We start from the raw sequence: 18,044 nt of genomic DNA, 5'->3' as shown, positions 1-18,044 counted from the left end.
CATAAATTAACCTATCAAGAGTCTGATTCTAATGCAAAAAATAATCAGGAACTGAAGCTTGGCTGTCTACAGTGGCTCAGCTTTTTACACAGGGTAGTTTGGTGAAATGGAAATGAGGGAATAGTGGCAATTCATACCAGGAAGGCTTGTGAGCACAGATAAGCCGGCACCCGGTGCCAGGCTGCAAACCAGGAGGGCCACTAGAAGTCTGGAGGGCATGACTCCTGCTACACTTTTGGAGGCACTAAGTGATTTGAGGCCTGCCAACAGCTAAAGGCTAAATGAATAGGCCCAAAAACGTGAGTTCTCCAGGCAAATATTTCGGATGCTCCTTTTCATTACAGTCTGCTTTGCTTTATTTATGCAAAGAATATATCCCTGGGGGAAAAATCAAGTCATATCATAAATGCATCAGAGGAGCTTACTATTTAAGGAAGTCTGTGGTGAATCCTTTTGTGAAGGAATAATCATCCACCCTGATTTGCATTTGCTTTGTAAATTGTGGGGGTTTTGTGTGTGTGTGTGTGTATTGGGTTTTATGAATTTAGGGCACATCATAATGCATATGTCAAACAGAGTCCAACAGAGCTGAATTTTAATCTTAGGTCAGCAAAAGCATGCAGTTTAACAGTATAATGGGGGTAGAACAAAGGTCCAACTAGGTGTGAGCTCTTCTTAAAGATGCTCTGCTGCTTGAGAAGGTGGTACAAGGTAGATGGTGGGGATGATCCCGAGTGGGGTTAATGTGGCTGTAAGGAGGTCACAGAAGCTAAGGAATATGAGGAGTTGACAAGGGGGCATTGAGTGGACCAAACTTAGATTTCAAAACAGGTGTTCGTACTGGTATGAGAAAATTTGGGGAAATTTACCCAGTCCTGTCAAGGCTCTCAGTGAGGAGAGGCAAGAGAACAAGCCTCAATGTCTCAAGTGTGAATAAATGGGGCTGTGAGATTAGATTTGCCCAATTTGCCCTTGTCTCCACTGCACAGAAGTAGTAAGAAAAGAAAGAGTAAGAAAGAACACAGCCTATGGTTTAAGGTAGATGTGAAGTTAAATTCCAACTCTACCTCTTGCCCCTTGCTGGATGCATCTCTTTGGGCAATGTTTGTATTTTTGAAATTTTATTAATATTTTAATCTTTCTGGGCCTCAATTTTCTATCCGTATGCTAATGTCATAAGCCCTTCTTGCAGGACGGTTGAATGGATCAAGAGCCCACGAATGGTTGACCCCAGACAGGACTCAGGAAATTAAAACTATCAGTATTGTTGACTGAATATTTATTTTTTCCCAAGATCCTAAGTGTCGAGTCTGTGATAGGGCTTTTATAAATATTTGTTGGAAGAATGAACTATCTTGGTCGTGCAAGGAGTGTGGAATGGAAAGCAGATGCGAGTACTGAGGGGGTAATGAGCCTCTGTGTGCGTATTGTGTGCCTTTCCTCCCCAGCATTACAAATGCCCCCAATTCCCCTGAAAACCATGTCTTTTCCACAGAATCCATATTGCTCAGAAAGATTAAAACCATTTTCAGAGATTCTGTGTGCTTTTTTATCCTTTCTGTTTTGCACATCGGGTTCCCTGACCATTTGATTTCAGCAACTCAAAGAGCTCCCTCTTTTCTTCCTTTTTCCTTTCCTTTTCTTTCTTTCCTTGTTTTTTCCCTGTTGTCAGAGCCCTAGGAGTTTCTTTTCCCTTTTTAATTAAGAGCGAATGAAGGTAACAAAGTGTTTTATAACTGGAGAGAATTCATCAGTGGGACACCAAGGTGGGGATCCACAGGGGGAAAGGCAGGCAGACAGACACGGTATGGGCGCCGTGGGGAAGGTGGTCTGCACTTGTTCTGCGCCCTGCTGTCTTATTGCTGCCCGCCCCCTGCCCACTGGCCTGGAAGCTTTACCTCTGGAGGAAGTCCTCCTTGTCTTTTGTTAGGAAAAGCTACTGTTGGAAGTTTATTTTTTAAAAGCATTTTTAAACACACAGTGCGCTCTCCTGAAATACGCCTGTGCCCGTGAGGTTCCTGCATGTCAATTCCTGCTGCCCAGGGAAGTGTCCTAATTTTCCCGGACTTCCCCTGACCTCCTCCTCACTGTGTCTCTGGCTGTCTTTCAACGCAGGTGCAATTTGGGATTGGAACCGCAGATCTCATGTCTGTTGGATGTATATGTATGTGCTGTTGTCAAGCAAAGATTGGGGGCTGAGAGAACATGGGCAAGCAAGGAGGAGGAAAATCAAATCCTATCGCAGAGAGCCACACAGAAAGAGAAGGCCTCCCTGGCACCGATGCGGTGCCCAGTCCAGGGCTGTCGTGGGCTCTCCCTGGAGTTGAGGAGCACGGGCTGGTCCTGCAAGGAAGGGGTGCATGCCCTCGGTGACGTCCTTGGAACCCTGAACCTGACTCACTGCTTCCCAGGGCTATGTTTTGCATACCACACTTGGAGGATGGCATTATGAGATTCCTAATGAGGGAAGCATGCTTTTATTAAACTCCTGGACCAAATTGCCTCCCTGTTGCCCTCTTTCTTTTTCATAAGACATGATGGGTTATTACATTTGTGATTAAAAAGATCCGTCATCAGTGTGTTTTGCCTTTTCAATTTTGTTGGAGGGCGATCATGAGGCTGATTCTCAGAGGAACAGAAGGATGGAGAAGCGAGGGCATATTTTGATATTTAAGGAACTCACCCTGCAGAGAGGGCTGACCCTTCTTTTTCCGCTCACTGCTGACCATGTGGCTCAAATGGCTGTGAAAGGTCACTGAGCCGGCCACATGCTCACTGTACCAATTCTGCACAGCAGGAGTGAAGAAAATGGACAGGCTGATTTTTTTTTTTTATGCCAGGGACCAGATTGTAGATGTCCATACAGATAATTCTGGAATTTTTAGAAAACCCAAATGTTTAGTCACACCATGGCTTTTACATAATACCTAATCAGCTTTTTGCTTCTTGTTAGCTTTGTGCTTACTATCAATTTGGATCTGAATGTTTCAGAAATGACTTTTTTTTTCTGTAAAAAAAAAATACTGAACACAAAACTGAGCATTTGAAATTCAACTGTGATGTGTGATGTGTGATGCAGTTTGGCCCCAACTTCCCGTTCATCTTGGTGACTCTGATACCAGAGAAGGATGCGAGTAGGGATTCTGTTTCTCTGTGGTTAGACTACCCACTTCAGGATGTAGATATCAAGTTATAGGGATGACTGATACAGCACCAAGGTCATTTGTCTTCAGAATCCCCCACTGCTTGACTTGACTCAGACTTGGACAAGGAGGATGGCCCCCTAACTAGTGTCTTTCTTTCCACTCTCAAGCTTTCCACATTTCTGTGTTCAGGTGTAGTTCTTTATGCTAAAAGAATGCCTTTATCATGTCGATCCTCTGCTTGAATGAAGTTCAATGAATTTTCCCTTCAATGGCCATTCCTGTCTTATCCGGGCATTTGAGGCTCTCTATTAAGTTATCTGCTTCTACTTCTTTTCGTCTTATCTTTCACTAGACTCCCCCAGGAGCTCTTCATGGCACCTGCATGGGACTACTGGCAATCATTGAAGGGTCTCTTACACTTCGCCCAGGTCTGGGACTTTGCCAGTGTCTCTCTGACTCTCCATTAAACTCCGGATCCTTTATTTCTGCCTACCCAAATTGTGCATTTTTCTTAAGCCACAGTCACATGCCATCTCTCTTTAGGATTCCCTGATGGAAGTTTCATTTGCTTGATGCCAGGTGGCTCCAGTTGTAATCTTAGCTCTTGGATAAGACCCTTAGACATCGGTTAATTACTTGTCTCCATATGCTTTTTATGTTCTTGTGATCTTCATTCTATAGTAGGAAGTGACCTAATACTTCTCTATCTCATGGGGGCGTTACCACTATGGATAATACCTGGCAGTGTGTGGTTTCTACACCTTTGTGTAGAAGGCTCAGCACACGTGGCATTATTTCTTATCTGATTGTCATCCCTCATTACAGTTAAGTCTATGCTTTATAAAACTTGTTCCATAAGTATGTGAAGAACTGAAAGAAATCACCATCAGTAAAAACTCATACCTTAAAATGATTCTGTGGTTTGAGAAGAAATAACTACATCAAGAGAGGAACTCCTTGAGGTAACGGTTTGCTTCTAACATTTTTTTTTTTTTTGAAGTATAAATGATGGGGTTTAGTCAAGTCATCGTTCCCTTGAACTGATCTGAATGCTAGCAGTGCGCAGGAGTGAAAGCCACCCGGCATTTCTGTGGAGAAACTGTTAGATAGATGATAGCAGAGGGTCAGACCAGCACCACCCTATGGAACAGATGAGTGATTGCTGAATGTCTATCCTGTCGTTACTTCAGCAGGGGTATTCATATCCAACGTGCTTTTTTTTTTTTCTTGTAAGAAAAAGATATTTGCATTTATGGTTTACATTTTTATTGCTTGTAATGTACCTGAGCTTCATAAGCATGATCCCAATTAATTCTCATAATAATTCTGTGACCAAAATATTATAATTCATATTTTAAAGCTGAGAAAACTAAGATTCAGGGAGTGCGAATAATTTGGCCAAGGTCACACAGCTAGTAAGTGGTGGAGCTACCATTCCAACCTAGACTCCTCTCATTCCAGAGCTCATGTTCCTTCTTGTGCGTCAGATGGTGTCCATTTATGTCCTACGTTTTCCTGCTTCTGTGTATGTTCAACCCCAAGTCTAGACTGCCTTTCCCAATTCACAGCTGCTACAAGTGTCCCGACCCCATCCCCAGGCCCTCTTCGCCATCACTTTGGAAATAATGACACTTTTAATGGGAATTCTCACAGCGCTTTGGATTTTTGTCTAAGTCTCCTTAACATAATTCATGACCTTCATTGGATAATACAATCATTTATATACTGATCCCATCTTCCTCCTGGTGCAGGAAGCTCCTTGAGGGCAGACTTGATGCCCTTTGACTCACCCTGTCCTCTTCAGGAGTGACTGGGGCAGTTATTGGTCCCTCTGGACACATGCGTGGAAGATGGGGTTGGAGGGGAAGGAGGGCGAGAAAGGAAGGAATTAGAGAACAATAGAAGACGGCGTATAATTAAGTGCTAAATTGTGTGGTTCAGACTAATTATAAAGCCTTTTAAAGAAATGTAGTTTTATTACTTTCAAGAACATAAAGTTAATTAATGGCTAACAAAATGTTGTCAAGTAACTGTCTTGTCATCCCCACTGTAATTAATCAATGCTTTTTGCATAAATGCAAAAGTGGACTTAAGCCCAGCCCATCTCCAGATTATTGAGAATTTTAAATCAGCACAATCTGCAATAATGAGTTTTTTCGAGGCTTAGATTAAAGTCTAAAGATGAAAGCATATAGTTAAAGAATGCATAGGACACTTCTAAGTGTTTTTCTCTTTCACCAGTGCTAACCAGGGTCTTCGTAATTGGTAAGGCACATATAAGGACCTTATTTGCTAACATGATAGCACATTTGCTTAGCATTTTGAATTACTTCTTTTCTCCTCTTTGTTTGAGTAAGTAAATGTTTCATTCACTCATTTAAAAAAAGATCTAAAATGACTATGTTGAGGCTATTTCAGAAATGCTAAAATGAGAGAGTAATAAAAATGATGAAGCCAGTAGCAGAGGGGGCAGGAAGGGGGAGAGAAAATAAGAACTGGAAATGCTCGGGTGGGATGTGTGACAGTCCCGTGCAGCAGTGAGGGGGAGGAAGGACGGCCGGGTAGCTTCCAGATTTTGTCCTTAGGTGACCATTTGAAAAGAAGGAGCACAGAAGGAGAAGAAAGACATTTGTGAGGAGGAATATGGAATTGAATGCTAGACCTCCTGTCCCTGGAGTGTCTTTCTGGTATCGAACTGGAGCTATTCAGACAGCAGTTGACATATATGCCTGACACTCAGAAGGGACGGTCCCCGGAAGACAACCGCTGGTGGAGTCGTTGGCAGATGTGGTTGGTGAAGCTTTTGACAAAGGTGGGATGTGCTAGGTCCACAGAGAATAGAACGAGGAAGGATGCCACAGAGACTGAAGGTACGACTCAGAGGAGTCATCTAACAAATGATTTTGAGGAGTATGCAGAGAAGCCAGAGGGAAACCTAGAAGGAATGATGTCAAGGAACCTAAACAGAAATATTTTTGAGAAGGGATCTTGAGGAGAACTGCAGAGCACCCATCAGCTGTTGTATTTAGAGCATCAGAGATGAGTGCAGGCTTACTGTCCTGGTCAAGGGGAGCCCCTGTGTGGCCAGCTGTGGGGTGGGGAGGGAGAGCAGGGCCATGGCTGTCACAGACTGTGGTAAAAATGTGTGGCCAGTGGGGAACTTGGGAGAAACAAAGGAGTTGAGAATAGAGCAGATCCAGCAGAAGGGCGATGGGAGTAGTCTTGATCATCAACATCATCTCTCATTCACTGAGAGAAGCGTGGAATAGTTGTGAATGTCTGCCTTCAGGGAGAAGCCCAGGGAAGAGGGTAGCTCGCTGCTGTGTTGTTTGCGATCACTTTGTTAAGGTACAGTTGGCATGCCGTAAAACCCACCCACTTCAGTGTGGAATTCAGTTATTTTATTTTATTTTTTTGAATTCAGTTATTTTAAAGTAAATTTATAGTTGCGTATTCATCACCACAATCTACTGTTAGAACATTTCCATCACTCCAGAAAGTTCTTTGGTGCCTATTTGCAGTTAATCTTCGCTTCTACCCTCCAGCTGTCGTCAACCGTTGATCTGCTTTCTGTATCTCTATATTTTCCTTTTCTGGATATTTCATATTCATGGAATTATATAATGAGCAGTTTTTGCATTTGGCTTCTTTCATAGTGTTTTTGAGGTTGATCCACGTTGTGGTGTGTATCAGCAGTGTAGTCCTTTCTGTTGCCTACTAGTATTCTGTTGTGAAGACACAACCTATTTTGGTTATTCATTTTCTAGTCATTAGACATTTGGATAGTTCCCAGATTTGGGACTATTATGAATAACACTGCTATGAACATTCACCTACATGTCTTTATGTGAACATATGTTTTCATTTCTCTTGCAGAGATTCCTAGAAGTGGAATCACTAGGTCATATAATACGTTTATTTTTAACTTAAAAAAATCTGCCAACTGCTTTTCCAAAGTGGTTATAATATAACATTTTACATTTCCACCAGCAATTGATGAATTCTGCATCTTCTCCACATCCTTACCAACACTTGTTTTTGTCTCTCTTTTTGATTATAGCCATTCTAGGGGGTGTATAAACCACAGGAGGTATCTCCTTGTGGATTTAATTCGAATTTCCTTAATGACTAATGAAGCTGAACATCTCTTCATGGCTTATTACCCTTCATATATCTTCTTGGGTGAAGTGGCTGTTCAGATCTTTCGGGTGATTTCTTAATCATGTTGTTTATAGTCTTATTAAGTTGTAAGAATATTTTATATATTCGGGATACAAGTCCTTTGTTAGATATATGATTTGTAAATATTTTCTCCCAGTCTTTGGCTCATCTTTTCATTTCTGAATTGTGTTTTAAAGAAAGAATAGTTTTGGGGTACCTGGGTGGCTCAGTCAGTTATGTGTTTAATTTCAGCTCAGGTCATGATCTCGGGGTCCTGGGATCTGCTTGTCCTTCTCCCTCGGCCCTGCCCCCTGCTTAAAATGTTTCTCCTATATTTTCTTCTATAAGTATCATAGTGTTTTAGGTCTTATATTAAATCTATGATTTCAGTTTATTTTCTGTATGATATAAAACAAGGATTTAAATTCTTCAAAAATGGATTTATTTATTTATCTGACAAAGAGAAAGAGAGAGAGAGAGAGAGAGAGAGAGAGAGAGAGAGAGAAAGCACAGCAGGGGGATCTGCAGAGGGAGAGGGAGAAGCAGGCTCCCCACTGAGCAGGGAGCCCTATGTGGGGCTCTATCCCAGGATCCCGGGATCATGACCTGAGCCAAAGGCAGATGCTTAATTGACTAAGTCACCCAGGTGCCCCTTAAATTCATTCTTATTCACAAAGATATTTACCTGGTCTAGGTCCATGTGTTGAAGATACAATCTTTCTCCCTTTGAATTTGTTTTAGCAGTTTTGTCAAATTTTAATTGACTATAAATGGGATTTATGAATTTTTTATTAGATTTATTTCTGGAATATTGATTCTTTTCCATTGATCTAAATGTCTATCCTTGAATCAGTCCCACACACTATTAATTACTGTGATTTTATAATAAGTTTGAAATCAGATAGGATAAGTCCTCCAACTCGATCATCTTTTTCAAAAATTTTTTTTGCTCTTCTATAGCTTTTGGATTTCCATGTATAGGTTTTTTTTAATATATTTTATTTATCCATTCATGAGAGAGAGAGAGAGAGAGGCAGAGACACAGGCAGAGGGAGAAGCAAGCTCCATGCAGGGAGCCCGATGCGGGACTCGATCCTGGGTCCCCAGGGTCACGCCCTGGGCCAAAGGCAGGCGCTAAACCTCTGAGACACCCAGGCATCCCTGTATAGTTTAGAAACAGGTTGTTAGTGTATATCAGCCTGCTGAGGTTTTGATAGGAATTGCTTTGGACTTACAAATTAATTTGGGGGAAAACTGCCATCTTGACAATATTGAATCTTCAAATCCATGGATATGGAATGTCCCCCACCTGTTTAGATCTGTTTAAATTTCTGTCCACACTGTTTTATGATTATCAGCATAGACATTTATTCTTAGGTATTTAATTCTTTACGGAAATATGATTCTTTTTTATTTATCACTATGTTCTGTAACCTTGCAAAATTGTGGATTAGTTCTAGTACTTTCTTTGTGAACTCTTTAGAATCTTCTATATTCAGGATTTTATCACCTGAGAATAAAGAAGTTTTCTATCTTCCTGTTTAATCAGATTTCTTTTTCTTTCTTTCTTTCTTTCTTTCTTTCTTTCTTTCTTTCTTTCTTTCTTTCTTCTTTCTTCCTTCCTTCCTTCCTTTCTTCCTTTCTTTTTTCTTTCTTTCTTTCTTTCTTTCTTTCTTTCTTTCTTTCTTTCTTTCTCTCTCATGGACTAAAATTGCTGGTACAATGTTGAATAGAAGTGCCAAAATTGAATATCCTTTGCTTCTTCAGTGATCTTAGGAGGAAACATCCAGTCTTTCATCATTATTGTATGATGTTAGCTGAGGATTTTCATAGATATCTTTATCAGATTGAGGATATTTCTTTCTAATCCTCTTAGCTGAGAGTTTTTATTGTGAATGGGTGTTGAATTTTATCCGGTGTTTTTATTCATGTATTGAGATGACCATGTGACTTTTTCTTTTATACCTATTACATGTTATTTTTCATTAATTGATTTTCAGATACTGAGTCAAGTTACTATTCCTGTAATAAGTCCCAGTCAGTTTTGGTATATAATTCTTTTTATAAGTTGCTAGATTCACCTTACTAATATTTTGTTAAAGTGATTTACACTTGTGTTCATGAGAGATATTTATATGTAGTTTTGGGGTTTTTACTTGTGATTTCATTGTCTGGATTTGATATCCACTAATATTGGCCTAATAAAAAGAGTTGGGAAAGCTCCATCCTTCTTATATTTTGAAAGAGCTCATAATGGGTTAATATTTTTAATATATTTGATAGAATTCACTGTGAAGCCACATGGACAGGGCTTTTCTTTGTCAGGAGATTTTTAATTACTAATTTAATCACTTGATTTAGTTCTATTCAGCTATTTTTGCTTCTCTTGAATCAGTTTCATATTTTGTCCTAAGAATTGCATCTAAATTGCTTAATTTATTGACACCAAAAGTTGTTAATATTTCCTTCTGTTTATAGTTGTATCATAAGAGGGTCTGTAGGATCATGTCCTTTCATTAGATTTTGGCATTCTTTTTCTTTTCTTTTCTTGGTTACTCTAACTAAAGATTTGTCAACTTTGTTAATTTTTCAAATAACCAATTTCTGTTTCATTGGTTCTATTATTTTCTCATTCTATTTCATTGATTTCCCTCCCTAAATCATTATTATTTTTCTTCTGTTTGATTTCAGTTTAGTTTTCTCTTCTTTTCTAGTTTCTACGGTGGAAGCTTAGGTTATTGATTTGAGACTTTTCTTCTTTTCTTACATTAGGTATCTACAGCTATAAATTCCATTCTAAATGCTGCTTTTGTTACATCTCATAAATCTTGAAATGTTATGTTTTATTTTCATTAGATCAAAATGTTTTTTATTTTTCTTGTGATTTCTCTTTTGATCAGTGCATTATTTATAAGTATATTGTTTAATTTACAAATATTTAGGGATTTCTCAGATTTCTTTCTGTTATTGATTTGTAATAGAATTATGTCAATATTGGGAAAATACTTCCCATGATTCAATCATTTTAAATATTATTTGGTCTACTATATGTTCGTTCCTAGAGAATGTTCCATGTGCATTAGAAGTACACATGCATACTATAGACATTGATTCTTATAGGAAAAAAAAAAAACAGGTCAGATTGGTTCATAGTACTCTTTAAGACTTACGGCTTTTCCATCAATTATTCAGAGTGAAATATTGAAATCTTCAACTTTAACTGCTGATTAGTCTTTTTTTTTCTTGCAGTTTTGTCTATTTTTCTTTGCTGTATTTTGAGGTGGAGTTTTGGGGTTCACATATAAGTGTTTTATCCTCCTGATATATGGATCTTCCATGAAACACATCCTATTTGGATTTCATTATGCAATGTGCCTCTTTGTCATTAATAATATTTCTAGTATTAACAACATCTATTTTATCTGATTAAGATTCTTCCATTTTAATCTGGAGGCCTTCTGTCTTATGCTAATTGTTTGAATAATATCTTCTTATTTTCAACCTGTTTGTAAATTTGGATGCAATATATATCTCTTTTAGACAGCTTATAACTGGATCTTACTTTTTAAAAATCAAATCTGACAATCTCTGCCTTTCAATTGGGATATTTTTACAATTTATATTTAGTGATCATTATTTTTATGGTTGGATTTCTATTTGACATTTTATTATTTGTTTTGTTTATGATTCCTATCTTCTAAGTTCCTTTGTTTCTTTAAAATTGACTACTTTTGTGTTAAATGTTTTTAGTGTATACATTGTCAGTCTTATGTTGACATTTTATTTGAATTGTGTTTTAATCAGTTGCTTTAATGATTTTACTACTCAGTTTAGTTTATCACAGTCTACTTCAGATAAATGCTGACTAAATTATGGCAAAATATAGAAAGTTTACTTTTTTTTTCTTTTTTTTTTGAGAGTGAGAGAACATGTGAGCTGAGGTTAGGGGCAGAAGGAGAGAGAGACTCTCCAGCATAGTCCATGCTCAGTATAGAACCCAGTGCAGGGCTCAATCTCATGGCACTGAGATCATGACTTGAATGGAAATCAAGAGTCGGATGCCTGACTGACTGAGCCACCCAGGAGACCTTAAAGTGTACTCAATTATAGTTCTATTTCCTCCTCCTTTCTTTGTGCTATTACCTGTTACATATGCTATATCCATATATGTTATCAACATAGCATTACATACTATAAATTTTGATTTATTCAATATTATACTTTAAAGACATTACAGAAGAAATAAGAAAAACATAAAGACTTCTTATAATTGGTAAAATATTTATAAAGACTTACATACAATACTGTATTCTTACCATTTGTTCTGTTCTTTATTTCTTGCTGTGAATTCAAGTTACCACCTTGGTAATTTCTTTTCATCCTGAAAGTGTTTCTTTGGTGTTACTTGAAAGATCACTAGCAACAAATTGCTTGTTTATCTGATAATGTCTGTGTTTCAATTTAATATGTGATGGAGAGTTCTACTGGATATAGAATTCTTGATTGCAGTGGTTTTTTCCATCAGTACTTTGAATATGCCGTTCCACTGTTTTGCATTGTTTCAGATGAGAGGTCAGCCTTAACCATATCACTGCTCTCCTGTCAGTTTTATTTCACTCTGTGAAGATTTCCTCTTTTGTTTTGGTTGCAGATGTTTGATTATTAGGTTTCTAGATGTGGATCTTTTTTAAGTAATCCTACTTTGGATTTATAGAACTCCTTAGTTATGTAGGTTCATGCTTTTCACCACCATTAGGAAATTTTCCCAACAATTTCTTTGAATGTATTTTCTGCCACTTTATTTCTCATATACTGAGATTTCCATTATGTATATGTTGATACTCTGAGACTGTTCATTTTTCTGCTGCTTTTTCCCCTGTGTTTTTCAGTTGGGATAAATTCTATTAATCTGTTTCCAAGTTCACTGATTCTTTCTTCTGTCATCTCAAACCTGCTATTGAGTTCTCCAATTAAATTTTCCTTTTCTCATTGTATACTTTTCTACTCCATAATTGGTGCTTGGTTCTTTACAAGTTTTGTTTCTGTGTTGAAGAACTCCACTTACTGATTTATTGTTGACCTACTTTAATTACTAAAAGCATGATTTTCTTTAGTTTTTAAAATATATTTATAGGAGCTTCTTTGAAGTTTTAGCTACTAAACCCAATACCTAGAGACACTCAAGAGAGTTACCATTGCCTAATTTTTTTGTGAGTATAGGTCACAACTTCCTGTTTCTCTGTGTATCTCATATATATATATTTTTGAATGACACTTTAGATGGTATATGGAAGCAATCTGGATCCTGGATCCTAGTCCTCCTCCCTTAAAGGTTGTTGTTTTTGTTAAATTCTTGTTTGTTTATTTTTTCTTGGTTTAGTAAATTGGCTATAATAATCAGTGAAATCCATCTTCTCTTCTGTACAGTGTGCAGTCATTAATATCTGTCCTCAGATTTGAAAAAAAAATCTGTATTTTAATATTGAAGCCTAGCCTCCTACAGGTTGCCCCTTGGTTTTTGCAGTTGAGTTGTCAGCCAGTGATTGAACAAAGGCTATGCTTGAACATTTCAAGCCAGTAAGTGTTCTGCTGATAGATTAGTGTGTGGATAGGGAAGCATATTCAAAGTTCAAGCTATTTTTGGGATATATTTTGATTTTTACCTTCTACCAGAGTCTTTTGTGTCCTTTAGGCTCATGTTCACAGCCTCTGAGTCAAGGAAGATTGTATGAGTGACATGAGTGCTTTCTAGGCTCTATAAGAATGTAGATATATGCTTCCCAATCCTGACCAACCCCATGTTAGTAGAGCCATTGGCTTTCCTCTCTAGCCTTTCCTTTATTGGCATTTCTATCAACAATATAAGCATCACGCACTGCTCTAGCTTAGGTGAGCCCCTTAAATCATAGCAGTGGTCCTCACAACTTGCCCTATCCTGAGAGAACTTCCACATTGATTGGGCTGGTGGTGAATCAGAACATCAGAGATCCTGAGTTCTTCTAAAGTTCAGCACTTAAAAATAAATAAATAAATAAATACATAAATGAATGAATGAATGAATAAATAAATAAATAAATAAATAAATAAATAAATAAATAAAGTTCAGCACTTTTACAAGAATATATGCTGCTCCAATTATTGTATGACTTTGGTCAGTTTTCACATAACTTAGATGATTGTGGGTTGTTTTTTTTTTTATCAATTTTGTCCAGTGTCATAGTCCATCTTTTGGTGGATAGAGCATTTCCAAGTTCATTTCTTTGCCCTAGTGGAAGTTGCCGGGTTTTATTTAGTAGTGTTCTCAGACCTTTATATTTGTAGCTTTGGGTGATGTTTCTTCAGCGTCCACATGATATTTGTTATCACAGCTCTCTAAATTTGTAAGTGAACTTTTAATCTCATGTGGCCCCACAACAGACAACTGCCCCCAGTTTCTGACAGTTGCCATGATCTCACCCCAGAGCCTCACAACACTTCACTTCCAAGATGTTAGCTATGACACTGAAGTAAAATTAGAGGCTCATATTTTTTGAGTAGAATGAAGTCAATGAAGTCCCCAATCCAAGCTTCTCTTAAATTCACTGTTTAAACTCAGGGCAAACATCCCATAGGCAGCTTTATATCTGAAATTGTCATGTGGACTGGATACCTGGAACTGTACTGACTAATGTGTGGCTCAAAGAATCTAAGAAAATGTGCATTGTGGTCCTTTAAGATTTGAAAGCTGCAATTCAAGGGCTGTTAAGACCTTCAGCTGGTGATAATTGGATTTGTAAGACAGTGCAACATGTGATAAAAACGCTCCTGTTGGATGGGATCCCAGTTTTCTTCTATCCTTCCTATTAATGTGATAAATGTTGCTGTCTCAGCTGATAGGGCCATGTTGGATAATCAGATTGGAATCAAGTTTGAGTTCCTCAGGCTGGCTCCATGTGAAGCTCGTGGGAAGACTTGAAAAAAATACTATAGAGAATAAAAAAGAGGCCTGGGTTTACGGAGGGAAAATTTTACTCTCCTTGCAAGGCTACGTGGTGCAGGGAAGACTCATTAACCATAGACTCTAGCCATGTGCTACAACCTCTGTGTGTCATGTCCCATGGGAGGCTATGGGAAAGGATCCCCAATGTTACTGGGCACATGCCATAGTGAAGGCTGGGGAGAAAATACTGCATCTCTTGACATGGGTGTTGGGCCAGGGATGAACCAAAATAATGTTGGAAAATTAAACCTCTCTTAATTAAAGCTGATGGCAAACAAACTCAAGTAATATGGCACTACAGCTGGGAGATATAAGTACGATTTGAAACTGAACAGCTGTGAAATTGGGCCCTCTGGTTACAGCTGGGCATGCAGGAGGGACAGAAGCCCTGGCAAAGGTGTTGCCCCCGCCTGGAGGACTGACTGAGCTAGGAACAGACAGCCAGCGTGGCTGGCTATCCTGGTAGTTTTGAAACAGTATACTCCACCCAGATATCCAGCTCCTGGGTTCCTGGACTCTCAGGGTCCACTCATGCATACACCCTCTGCCACATGTTTGCTTGGGATCTTTCCTGATGAGAACTGCATCAATGTGGATGCTGGAATTAAAGGGAAAAGACTCATGGTGGGGAGGAGAATAGAATTTGTTTTGTGATCTAAATTTTTTTTTTATCTATTCATATTACCGAAGACCTCCAAGCTGGGCCCTTCCCTGCTAGCATGGTGCATAGGTCAGCTCTGCCATTCTGTTTCTGACCATTGAGTCTTAAGAGCCCTGTGTAGGGCAGGCCCAGAGCTATGCCTCTCCTTTATACATTTAGACTTTCCCAGTAGCTGACTCTGCAGCTAGAGTCTGGCTACACTCATACTGGGATGGGTATATTCGGCACATTCCCTGAAGTGGTCAACTTCTGACTCTCACATATGTAAACACGGAGGCACATGGCTCTCACGTCCTTTTGAATATTTTCCTTAGGCCTCTTTCTCACCTTGTCCGTCAAATTTAATTGATGCTTTCAGAAGGTTAGGAGCAACCCCCAACTGTGTACACTGATCACCATGAGGATGGGTATCAGGGTAGGCTACACTGTGCTGCAGAAATAAATAAGCCCTGAGATCTTCAAGGCCAAATACAATCCAGTTAGTTCTTCCTCCCTTTACTGTCTGTAATGGGTTGCAGCTAACCGAGAACTCCTGAATCTGACTTCTTTCCCTGATGAGCCACCTCAATCTTGGAAGTCCCACGGCCTGCACACCACAGGTGAGGGATGGGAGGCTGGAGGAACGAGCACAGGAGGGCATAGGAGATGAAGCAGGACGATGAATGGCCAGGACGGAGGGACATTTCTCTCCATGCTCTGTTGTCTAGTGGTCAGTGATGTGCTTTCAGCTTCTCTGTAAGGGAAACTGGAGGATGGAGCCTTCCTGTGTGGCCAGGATTTGGTCAGTCCCTGTTAACCATAACTTAACATCGGTTTGTCCAGTTATCAATGTCTCAGTGCCTGGGCTTGAATGGATCTTTGGAAACAATTTAATAATTCTTCTATCTGCATCAAAAATAGATCAGTGCTTCTAGAAGTGTTGACCTGGGACAAGGGTGGTGGTCAGCATCACGTGGGAGGATGTTAGAAAAGAAATCTTGGACCCCACTGTATCAGGAGTTTGGGGAGCAGGGACATGCAATCTGTGCTTTATGAGCTCTCCAGGGAATTTTAATGTTCCCTGAATTTTGCAAGCTACTGCCCCAGACCTGCAGTTCTCAACTCAACCATGGTCACCCATTGGGATCCCCTGGGGAACTGGAAAAAGCACTAATTGCTGGGGCCACACCCAGGAGACTCCTGATTGAAGTGCTTTGGGGTTTGACCTGAGGCAGTTACGGAAACCAGTGCCCCAGAATGAATTTTTAGGAATACTTTTCCTCTCTGAAATTTTCCATGAAAATAGATTTCACATGGATTCAGTGGCACTCCCTAGCAACTCCTGGGCTATGGGAGGGAGTGAGGAAATTTGACAAACTAAGCACTGCCCTTTCCCCTTCAACTGGAAGCAACAAGCCAGCTTTGCAGGGAGCAAAGATGAAATAGAAATTTGAGAACTCAAAAATGGAATCCTGATTCTGTCACAGACTCATCATGCGGCCTTGGGCAAGTCGATTAATTTCTCTTTGTCTTGTGTCTATAAAACGGGAGTAGTAACACTTGCCCACAGATGTTGCCAGCATTATCTAATTAATGAGCAGAGGATGTTTGGGAAATACAAAGTACTGTACAAATGCTAATCATTATGATGAATGCAGTGCATCTCGCAGATACAAAAGTGCTGTGTATATGCTTATAATTATTATAATTATTGCTAATACCAATAATATTGCTACTAGTAATATATTTCCCTGGCAGTGGGAGCTCAGTGTGTCCTTTGGGTTAACATTTTGCCCTGCATTGTCAGGAAGTCTTGCTAAGCAGCTGTTTAATGACCATTGCTCTGTACCTCCCCACAAAGTGTCATTCATCAGAAGTGCAAATAGTCAAGTATGTAAACCATCCTGGGGTCCACTTACGAAATGTCCCTGACTGTTGGGTCATCACCGGATCATGTTGCAGAAGCTCTTCTTTAGGTTAAGGAAGTGCCAAGAATATAGTGTTCAGCCATTCTTTTTAGTATTTTCATTACAGGCTTTTTTTTTCCCCCTCTTCTACGGCTGGTCTTTTATCTACAGTGCTTTTGCCATCTGCTTTCATACAGTTGTAAATGTGCTGCAGAAAATCTTAGTGTGTGTTGGTGAGTACAACTAGCTTCCAGTGCTGGCAATTCACAGATATTACCAGCAGCAATTGGTGTTGAGAACAGGGCAAATATTTTTGCTGTGGTTTCATTTTGTTCAGTTTTAGCTTGGATTTCGGTTTGGAGGACGGGATATAAGAAAAGAGAATTGCGTCTCTTCATTTCTCAAGAAATAAATGGTCCTGAGGATTATGTGATTGGTTTGGGCCAAGCATATCAGGGAAAAAAAAAATCAATTGATGATGTTCAGTTAGCAATGACAAAACCATTTCCCATACTCATGTTCATTCTAACTCTCCTTTCCTTGTCATAATGACTTGGATGTCCAGATTCCTTAGACTGTCCACACTCCAGATTCCTGATTTATTTGTAGCAAATGCAAATAAAGCTTGGAAAATAAACTCATCCTGAGAATTCTCTCAATTTAGTCCAAAGCCTTGGGAAAAATACGGAGTTCCCAGATTGTCCATACTGTTGACCCCTGTAGGCCTGCCAGTTATCACCACCATTTCAAAATCCTGATGGCTCTCCCATTTTCCCTCGGTGAGGCTGAAATGTGAAGTTTCTTTGCTTCAGGATATAACTACATCGACTCAGTGGGTTAGTGCTGCTTGCCTTATGCGGATCAGAGGCTCTGATTGACAGAGATGTCTTAAATAAGTAAGAATGGGGAAAAACAAAACAATTAACACTTTACGTGGCTCCAAGTCTCTGACCTACATCATTGCCCTTCTCTCTGAAGAACTTTTTGAAATTTTTTCAAGACAGGTCTACTGACAACCAATTCCCTCAGTTTTTGAGGAAGTTTTTTATTTCTTTTTCACTCAGAAGGATAATTTTGCTGTATACAGTATTCTAGGTTAGTGATTCTTTAACACTTGACATTTTTTAACCTGCCCTCTTCTTGATGGCATGTTTCCTGAAGTCATATGTGATTTTTTTTTTCTTAATGGGCTATTTTAATGTCTTGTTTTT

At 39.2% G+C, this 18,044-nt stretch overlaps 1 protein-coding gene across 8 annotated transcripts in view; it reads left to right on the top strand.

Moving 5' to 3' along the window:
• NTM (neurotrimin) overlaps positions 1-18,044 on the top strand; it is a 930,011-nt gene that overhangs the window by 631,555 nt on the left and 280,412 nt on the right. The window lies entirely within an intron of this gene.

Source organism: Vulpes vulpes, chromosome 12 (genome assembly GCF_048418805.1).
Source record: "Vulpes vulpes isolate BD-2025 chromosome 12, VulVul3, whole genome shotgun sequence".
Classification (NCBI taxonomy): domain Eukaryota; kingdom Metazoa; phylum Chordata; class Mammalia; order Carnivora; family Canidae; genus Vulpes; species Vulpes vulpes.
This window is presented reverse-complemented; position numbering and strand designations above follow the sequence as displayed.